Here is a 10,965-nt window from a genome sequence, read left to right as displayed (position 1 = left end):
CCTGGGGCGCTTAAGAGCCCATTGATTCCCCTTCATTTTTCTGTGCCACCGAAAATGGAGGAGACAGAATTATTTCAAAGAAGCGACTCAGACAGAGTGATTTTACCAGAGAGTGCTGAGGATGGGCCTCTCAATCATCTAGAGAACAAAACCCCAGCTTATGCTGTAGATGAAGGTGCCTCCAGGCCCTGCAGGCTGTTCTCAACACAGCGCCTCCACGGGCACAGCGGGCGCCCTGTGTCCCCAGGCCCCCAAAGTGCCCCTCCTCGCCACCTGCTCACCTGGGCCCTTCCCCCACCCTCCCACCAGCATCTCTTGTGGTCCAGGGCTTGAGGGCTGCTGGGAAGGACCTGTCTTGCCCCCAGAGCCCTCGCTCAGGAGCTGGTCTGCCATCCCCACTGGCCCCCACCACCCAGGAAGCGCTGCCGAATGACCGCCAGGCTCCACCCACAGCCTCCGATCAGACTGTGTACCCTGGTGAATTAGTGTTTGGCTTTTTTGTTTATTTGTTTGTTCTTTAACAAAAGATTGTTTTGGTTTGAGATTCAGCAAAAACAGACACTGCATTCAGCTTCCTCTCCATTCAGGACTCAGTAAATTAGTTGTTTTGCAGTCTGCTTCAAGTCCCTGCCTCAGATGAGCCTCCAACAAGATAATGCGTTTAAAAGCCCTTGGAAAAATACCAGCCCCATGCATACAGAGGACACTGTCGTTGCGGGGCTCTCAGAAGACAAGGCCTGTGGCTCGCCACCCCCACTCTGGGTCCAGAAAAGAGTCTTCCATGTGGCCCTGGGGAGGGTCCGGAAGGGAAGTGGGTGTCCTTTATGCTCCTCTGTTGCTAAATTGGTCCCCAAAGCCCAGGCTGTCCACCCCCAAGGTGTGGGGTCTCTTTGACCATGCCCAGGGCTTAGGGGGCAGGGGAAAAGCCAGCACTCCTCCGGGATGTGACCACGCCTACCCGCATCCATCCTATGAGCCATTTCTGCTGCTTTCCATCCTGTTGTGGCCCTGAGGGCTCTGGGGTCCATCAAGGGAGCACTCCAGTCAGGAGAACAAACCCCCCAAATTTAAAGGTTCAAAGCCTGGTTTCATTCAGCATGAGCACAGGTAGCCTCCAGCCGGCCCTCGTTGGCTTGGAAGAGGCTCAGGCTGTCTGGGGCCCTCCTTCCTCGCCCTGCACTAGACGCAGGAGTGACCAGGGAAGCCGCTTCACCACAGCCCTCCTCCCAGGTACGCCCTTTCTTCTTGCAAGTTGAGCGGATTTCCTTGAGATCCAATACTGGGCCTGGCCCAATAGTGATGGCCTGAGCTGGCCCTCATGCAACCGTATTTATTAGGTGCCACCTGCATGCATCCCCTGAGATGCAGATCTGTCTTATGGCAACAAGTCTATGGCTGGAAACTCAGCTCCCAGGAGAAGTCAGAGCAGCCCCCTTGGAGAAGGCGTGAGAACTCCCAGACGCACCTCAGGGCAGACTTTCTTGTACCCTGGTGTCCTCAGGAATCCCAGGAGAGCTAATGCTGCACCAGCGGTCTGCTAGTGCAGGGAACCCCGGGCCACACACCGTGACACTGCTCCCATGCAACAGAGGCACAGGCTTGAGGCCACACGGCCAGAACAGACTCTCAAGGGGAGACGGGGCCTTCCATCTTGGATGGCCTGCACTCTGTGTGACTTCTGTCTTCTCTCCCACACTCTGCCCTTGGAGACTGCCCACCCAGCCCTGGGTCAGGACAGGGCACATGCAGCGTTGGGCAGGTGAGTGTGTCTTGGGGGATGTAGGAGCCAGTTCTGGAGAGCTCGTCACCTCTCAAACACCTAGAGAGCTGTATGTGGCCCCAGCTAGGGCCTCGGATTCCTCATCCGTGAAATGCACGGGCCCCACAAAACCTCATGACATCGGACTTGGCAGGGATTTCTTGAATGTGGCTCCAAAGGCACAGACGACAACAAAAAGACAGGGAAGTTGGACTTCATAAAAAAAAAAAAAAAAATGGTGCATCAAGACATTATCGAGAGAGGGAGAAGGTAATTGCAGAACAGGACACACTTGCAAATCAGAATACGTAAACTCATAAACCCCCAAAACAACAACACAATAAACACTTGATTTAAAAATGGGTGAAGGAGGGGAACAGACATTTCTTGGAAAAAGATACACAAAGAGCCAACAAGACACGAAAGAAAACTCAGCATCACTAACTGCCAGAAAAACACAAGTCAAAACGATGGCGAGGGACAACCTCACGCCCATTAGGATGGCCACTGTGAAAAAAGAAAAGAGGGAGACAACACAACAAACACCAGTGAGGAAACCAGTAGGGACCCTTGGGTGGGGTTGAGGTTGAGGAATGGTCCTCAAAATGTTGAAAACAGAATCACCTCAGGAAGCAGCAAGCCCTCTACACACATCGCCCAGGGATGGAAAGCGAGGTCTCAAAGAGCGTTTTGTGTACCCAGAGCCACAGCAGCACTGTCCTCGTGGCTAACCTGTGGCAGCGAGCCGGGTGTCTATGAGTACATAGGGTGTGGTGGGAGCCCAGGCCCGGGCCCAGCAGATCTGGGTTCAGACCCTGACTCCACCACCCTTGCAGCTTTGTGGCCTGCAGCCAGCTAGCAAGCCCCCTTCCCCGCACGGTGGGCACCCTGACGTGCTTGTGAAATGCCGCCTGCACAGGGAAACTGAGCCTTTTGGTCATAGGCTAACGTCCCACCTTCAAGACTTGTGCTGGCAGCAAACCCTGGTTGAGGCACCTCCAGAGCCAGGAGGGGACAGGTACAAGGCTCTCTCCTGCATGGGTGAGCGTTTGGACCAGTTGGTGGGTCGTTTCCTTCTCCGTGTCAGACACCATGTGCCTGCCGGATGCCTCCACATTCTTGACCAGAGGCACATTCCTGAGGGGGTAGGGAAATCGAAGCCCAGACCCTGGGAAACAAAGGCTGCCACAGATCGGCGTCTAGGGCCCTCTTCCTGCCTCTCCCAGCCTGTGCCCTGCTCTGCCCCTCTGCTCTGTTTCCTCCACCCAACCCTCACTTGGGCCTGAGAATTCCAAACAGGACACGCACGTGTGGCTCCTGTTGCTAATTTAAGGGCCCCAAACAAAGACATCATGGCCTCCCAAGACTGGGAGACGCCAGCCTACCCTAACCCTAACCCTAACCCCAACCCTAATGAAGAGCCCCCACGTGCCTCCAGGCAGGGGCAGCTGCAGGTGCCCACCTCACAGCTGTAAAGCATTTCTTTATTAGCCCATCCGTCCAACAAACATCCACTGTTTTCCTCCTCTGTCAGATGCCAAGAGACAATGGCAGGAAGAGATGGCCCTCTCCCACAGGGCTTGTAATCTGCCCAGAGCACAGGTGCTCTTCAAATTACCACCCCTAACAATACACTACAAACCGTGACAACCACCATGAAACACAGGCATGCCCTAAGATGGGAACAATTTGAGGAGAGGCCTGGCCTGGCTGGGGGTGGCAGGGAGGCCAGCTGGGAAAGCTTCCCTTGCGGAGTAGACAGCCCAGCCCAGAGGGCAATGATGAGGATCAAGTGGTGCTGGAGATGGCAGAGATCAACCTGGGCAGAGGGAATCTCATGTGTAAATGGCCTGGGGTGGATAAGCCACAAACAGCAAAGGAGCCACTGTCATTGGAGAAGAGAGGGATGAAGGGATGGGAAGTAGGTTGGCTTGTGGACGGGAGCCTGGCAGGCTGCCGAGGGAGTTGTTTCGGTGTAGGAACAGCAGGAACCATTGAGGATTCTTGAGCAGACAAGAGCAGGATCTGCATCTTCAGGCCCCTGGCTGTGGCTCTCCAGAGGCCAGTGCCTCCCTCACATATCCCCGGGGATCCCACTTCCGTGTGCAGAGCAGCTGAGATGAAGTCAAACCCCAGCCAGTGTCCCTGGCTCTAGGAGAAGGTCGGTGAGGGCAAGCCTGCCCGGGCTACGGTTCCCAGGCTGAGGTTCCGGGCATCTGACCCTGAAAACACAGCTCCCCATGACTGCAGTGAAGATATGAGACGTGGCTTTGCCACCCAGCAACAGCTCTGTCCTGGCCATGCCCCTCGGCGTGCCACTATGCCCAGTGACTTAACCATTCCCAGCTTCAGCTCTTTCACTGGTAAAAATAGAGAAAATGGTACTAATGTCCACCTAGCAGGAGGCTAGGAGGGCCAGTGCCATGGAAAGACCCAGACAGAAGGGATAGACTCTCAACCAACACAAAACCAGCACCAAAGGCACCAGCCAGTGCTGCGGCAGGAGCTGCGGGGGCCCCAGCCTGGCAGGGAAGCTTGAGGGGACAGCCACGTTGCTGAAGTGCCCCAGGCCTTGCAGGCTGGCTGGAGGTCCACAGAGGGACGCAGGCAGGCGGCAGGAGGGCATGGAATTCAGCAGCTGGGACAGGTGACGTCACACATACCACCACTCCAGATGCAGGTGAACCCCTGGGTGGCACATGAAACAGCATGGCCAAAGCTCCAGGTGCTGGGTTGACCCTGGGTCACTCCCCACAGAAGGAGAAGAGACCTGGCTGGACCTGTGGCCTGCTCAATAGAAGGAGGAGAAGGAGGAGGAAGGGGAGGAGGAAGGGGAGGGAGAGCATAGGAACACCATCCAGTCTTCTAACATAACAAAACAAACAAAATGTCCAGGATAAAAACTCGATATCCCTTGGCATACCCAGAACCAGGAGAACTTGAGCAATTCTCAAGGGAAAGTCGATCAAAAGATGGCAACTCCGAGGTGATCCAGGTGCTGGAATGATCAGATAAGGACATTAAAGCAGCTATTATAATCACCCTTAATGAGATAGCACTGAAGAACCTTGAAATAAATGGAAAATAAAAATCAATGTTTGAGATAAACCTTCTTAATTCAAATCCATCCCATTTATTGATTCTTGATTTTACTTCTCGTGCTTTGGGAGTCTTGTTAAGGAAGTCAGATCTGAGGCCAACGTGGTGAAGATTTGGGCCTATCTTTTCTTCTATTAGGCGCAGGGTCTCTGTTCTAGTGCCTAAGACTTTGATCCACTTTGAATTGATTTTTATGCAGGGTGAGAGATTGAGGTTTAATTTCATTTTGCTACATATGGATTTCCAGCTTTGCCAGTACCATTTATTGAATAGAATATCTTTTCTCCAGTGAATGTTTTTGGCACCTTTGTCTAGTATGACCTAACCATATTTATGAGGGTTTTTCTCTGTGTCCTCTATTCTGAACCATTGGTCTACAAGTCTATGTTGGTGCCAATACCATGCCATTTTTGTTACTACAGCTCTGTAGTATGTGAGGAGAGAGCCTACAGAGTGGGAGAAAATCTTTACCACATCCATCTCCAGTAAAGCATTAATCTCTAGGATATATAAAGAACTCAAAAACTTAATACACACACACACACAAAAAAAAAACCCAAATAACCCAATCAATATATGGGCTAAGGAACTGAATAGACGCTTCACAGAAGAAGGAATACAATTGATCAACAAATATATGAAAAAGTATTCAACATCCCTGGCAATTAGAGAGACACAAATCAAAACTAAGATTTCATCTCACTCCTGTCAGAATGGCAATCATCAAAAATAGAGGCAACAACAAATGTGGGTGAGGATGTAGGGGAAAAGGCACACTCATACATTGCTTGTGGGACTTCAAATTGATGCAACCACTATGGAAAGCAGTATGGAGATGCCTCAGAAAATTGGGAATGGAACCACCGTTTGATCCAGCTATCCTACTCCTTGATTTATACCCAAAGGACTTAAATCAGCATACTACAGTGACACAGCCACATCAATTTTTTTAGCAGCTCAATTCACAGTAGCTAGACTATGGAATCAACTTAGGTGTCTCTCAATAGATGAATAAAGAAAATGTGGTATATATACTCAATGAAATATTACTCAGCTTTAAAGAAGAGCAAAATTATGGAATTTGCCAGTCAATGGAGGGAGCTGGAGACTATCATGATAAGGGAAATAAGCCAATCCCACAAAAACAAAGGCCAAATATTTTCTCTAATATGCAGATGCTAATCCACAATAAGGTGGGGGGCACTAGGGAAGAATAGAGTTACCTTAGATTAGTTAGAGGGATGTGATGGGAGAGGAGGGAAGGGGATGTGGGGATAGGAAAGATAGTAGAATGAAACATTATTACTGTATGTATAAATGTGACTGCATGACCAATGTGATTCTGCAACATGTACACTCAGAAAAATGAGAAATTATATCCCACCTATGTATGATACATCAAAGTACATAAATGCATTCTACTTTTATGTATAACTAATTAAAAAATAAAGTAATGAAATAGGAAAAAAATCAATGTTTGAGAAAGAAAAAGAAATTATAAAAAGGAATCACTAAAAGTGATGTAGTACCCTAGAAAAGCAGGGCGGGAGGCCCCAGGTGTGAAACCTGGTGACAGTCTGGAGGTAATCAGTAGCAACAGCAACATGGGCTTCTTGGTTTTGACAAATATACCCTAGTACACGGTGGCACAGATGCTCACATGAGGGAAAGCTGGGTGAGGAGCACACGGAAATGCTCTATATTAACTTTGCAAATTTCTTTAAGTACCTGAAATAAGAATTCCCTGGGTAGGCGCCCAGAGAAACGGGGAAGAGACAAAGGGAAGAGGCCGACTGGGTAGCAGCAGAGATCCCAGGTGAAGACTGAGGGGGAGACCAGCGCCTCAGGAATTTCTGGGGTGATACCTAAATACCTATCTCATCATGGAAATCCCTGAAAGAAAAGGGAGAGTGGTACAGGAAAAAAATTCTGATAGAATAATGGCTAAAGGTTCCCAGATATGTAAAAGACGTAAATTGGTAGGTTTGAAAAGCTCAGAGGCCCCTCAAACCTCCAACAGATAAATGCAAAGAAACCACATGCAGACATATCATGATCAAACCCTGGGAAAACAAAGGTAAAGAATAAGCCGGAGGAAAAGGACACTTTACGAGGTGGGGGGAACAATGACTGAAGATATCTTATCAGAAACAATGGTTGTCAAGACTAGGAAAAAACACCTATAAACATACGAAACAAAAGAACTGTCAACTTAGAATTCTATAGCTAGCAAACATCTCTTCCATGAGGAAAAGCAAAATAAAGACATACTTGGAAGAAAAGCATGAAAACCATTTATGACCGGGAATCTTCTCTAAAAAACATATGGAGGATGTTATCCACACAAAGGGAACATTATCCCAAAATAAAACTCGGAGCTTCAGGAACAAAAGAAGCATCACGGAAAGGGTAAATATCTGGATAAGCAATAATGGACTACTTTTCTTCTCTACAGTACCTTCAAACACGTATAAACTGTAAAAAGTAAGCATTATAATATTGTCACGAAAGATCAATGTCATACACATGATGATTACAACTTGGAGAAGGTGAAATATGACATAAACAACATAAAGATAATTATTTAGTTATAAGACTTCTATGTTTTATATGCAATGGTAAAATACTAACTCTAAATACATTCCAAAAAGCTACATATACATATGATCCTTAAAGCAATAATTAGCCGGTAATGCAAAGAGATAAAGCAAAAAAGACAAAGCGGATAGAATGAATCAATGGAACACTAAAAAAATTCAAACAATTTAAAAAGAGATAGAAAAAGTAACAGAGAAAAATGAGAAAGATAGAAAAATAAAATAGTAGACCTAAATCCAACTACATCAATGATCATATTAAACACAAATGGTCTAAATACGGCAATTAAAAAACAAAGAATTAGAAAAGTTATACTCCATGTATGTATAATACCTCAAAATACACTCTACTGTCATGTATATCTAAAAAGAACAAATTTTTAAAAAGTAAAAAACAAAGATAATCACATTGGATTGAAAAAAAAAATAAGACCTAACAGATGCTGTCTATAGAATATGCACTTCAAAATTATTTGTGTAGATTAGGGATTAGTCAACTATGATGCAAAGGCCAAATTGAGCCCACAACCTGTTTTTAAAAAATGGATGTTACATGTTTTAAAGGTTGTGAAGACAAGGAGGAGGCAGCTGAGATCCAATGTGGTTCACAAAGCCAAAAATACTTACTTGCTGGCCCTTGGTGGAAAAAGTTTGCTGGCCTCTTGTCTTGATGGATTAAAGTCAAAGAGCAGACAAGATAGGCCAAGCAGATAGTTATCAAAGCAAAGCAGAAGTGGGCTATGTTAATATCCTTCAGAACCAAGAAAATCACCAGTTACAGACAGGGCCATTCCACAATGACAAGATAAGCGGTTCGCTGAGGAGACATAGCAGCCCTCAGTGTTTTCTCCAATGAGAGAGCTTTAAACGACACAAGACAAAAAACAGAGTTAAAGGAAGAAACACACAATTATATTTGGAGCTTCACTTTTTTCTTAAGTAATCAATAGAATAAGTAGGCAGAAAATCAGCAGGGACAGAGAAGACCTGGACACAACCAGCTAAACCTCATCGCCGTTCATCAACCACGCCAGCTCTGCTCTTTGACTATTTTCTTGAGGACTTTTTACACTTACATTCGTGGGGCCTGTGACAGAACAAAGAGAATTTGTGTACTCTTTCCAAGTGCACATGGAACACTCCCCAAAGGACACCACCTTCTGTGCCATTAAAAGTTAACTATAAATTATAAAATGCATATAGATTATAAAAATGCATATTCTTATGGACTTGGACTAGGGATAAAACACAGAAAGATATCTGGAAAATCCACTAATATTTGGAAGTTAAACAACACACCTCTAACAACTGATGGACCAAAGAGGAAATACCAAATTAACAACCTCAGCTTCCATTTTAAGAAACTAGAAACAAGAGCTAATTAAACCCAAAGAAAACAGAAGGAAAGGAATAATAAAGAGCAGAAATTAGTATAATTGAAAACAGAAAAATATATTCACCCCAAATTTAGCTCTTTGGAAAAAAAAAATCTATACTCCTGGGAACTCTCTGACTCTGGCATCCTAACTAAAAGAAAGAGATGTTTCAGATTATAAATATCATAAATGAAAATGAGGATATTACCACAGACGCTACATACAAATATTAATGAGTATAAGGTGACAGTACAAACAACTCTGTGGCCATAAATTCACAGTTTGTGTTAAAGGGACCAGTCTATTGAAAGATACAATGTCACAAACTTTACTCAGAAAGAAAGTGATAACCTAAATGTAGCTGCATCTACTAAAGAAATCACATTCTTAGTTTAAGACCTTCCACAAACAAAGCTCCAGGCCCAGATGATTTCCCAGGCAAATCCTACTAAACATTTAAGGAAGTGATAATGTCAATTCTACTCAAGATCCTCCACAGAATTGAACCCTTTCTAGCCCTCTTCATGAGGCCAGCATCAGTCTGATACCAAAACCAAAAACATCAGAAGAATAGAAGACTACAAATCAACACACCCCATGAATATATGTGCAAAAAAAATCCTCAAGAAAATAGTAGTTAAAAAATAACCCTTGCAATACATGAAAATGTAGCCCATCATGACCAGTGGGGTTTATCTTTGGAATGCAAGGCTGGTTCATAGAAAATAGATCAGCTCGACTCTCCACATTAGCAAACTGCAGAAGAAAAATCATATGGTAGTTTCAGTATGTGAGAGGAAAGCACTTGACTAAATTCGACACCCCAGCAAACCACAAGGTGCTTCCTTAACCTGCAGAGAACCAGCACACAAACCAGAGCTGACACCGAGTTCCCCGCAAGATCAGAAGCAGAGCAAGGGCATCTCCTCCTCACTTCTACCCAGCCCCACGCTGGAAGCCCCCAGAAACTCTCTAAAGCATGACAAAGAAATGCAACAGAATGAACAAGGAGGAAATAAAACTGTGCTTATGGCAGCTGACAAGACTGTTTACATAGAAAACTCTGATGTCTGTTGGAGTTCACGGAAAAGCCCCTAGCATGCCAAATGATTTTACAAAGGTTACAGGACCCAAAGCCAACAGACATAAATGGGTTGATTTTTATGTATTAACAACAGCATTTGAAATGCAAATTTTAAAAACCAGTGTCACACTCGTGTTCGTCGCAGCCTTGCTTGTCATGGCCAAAAGATGAAAGCAACTCACTTGTCCACCAACAGGGGAATGGACCAATAAAATGTGATATGTGCTTGCAGTGTGTGTACGGGCAGCCTAAAGAGGAAGGGATTCTGCACATGCTTCAATATGCATGAACCTTGAGCACAAGATGCTAAGTGACATAAATAAATCACAACAGTACCAACGCCACTAGGATTCCACTTATGTCAGGGGCCTAAAGCAGTTAGGTTCTCGGAGACAGAAAGAGAATGGGAGGGAGAGGGGTGAGAGCTCATGTTTAACACAGTTTTGGTTTTGCAAGATGAAAAAGAAAAAAAACACCTCTGTGGGTGGGTGGTGGGGGATGGTGGTGTTAGCAGCACAGCGGCGTGGACGTGCTCACCGCCACTCAGATTGCACCTACACGTGGTAGGATGGTATATCTCATATGTGTGTTTTACCACAGCTTAAAATTTTAAAAAAGATGTAAATGGAAGCTACAGAGCTGAAAAGCTGTGAAAAAACATCTCCACATGGAAAATTCACTGAATGGACTTCCATGGCCCAGACAACAAAAGAAAGGGTCGGTGGAGTTAAAGGTGAACAGCGTGACACAGAAGAAAAACCCGAGAGAATGAGAGGAGCCTTAGCAACCAGCCAGACAATTGCAATTGGATTAGCATATATATAATTAAAGAGAGAGAAAAGAACAGGGGGAAAAAAAAAAGGTGGAAGAAAAAATAGCCAGAGACTTCCCAGAATTGGGAGGTCCAAAATGATCATCCAAACAACTGGGACGGAAACAAGCGAAACTCAGGGGTGTTGCTGAAATGCCAAAACGAAGAGATGTGGAAAGCAGCTGGAGGTGAGAGACATGTCACCATCGGGGGACAGTGGTGCCAGCAGCACTATGTCC

Source organism: Ictidomys tridecemlineatus, chromosome 5, assembly GCF_052094955.1.
Source record: "Ictidomys tridecemlineatus isolate mIctTri1 chromosome 5, mIctTri1.hap1, whole genome shotgun sequence".
Taxonomy (NCBI): Eukaryota; Metazoa; Chordata; class Mammalia; order Rodentia; family Sciuridae; genus Ictidomys; species Ictidomys tridecemlineatus.
Note: the sequence above shows the minus strand (reverse complement) of the source record.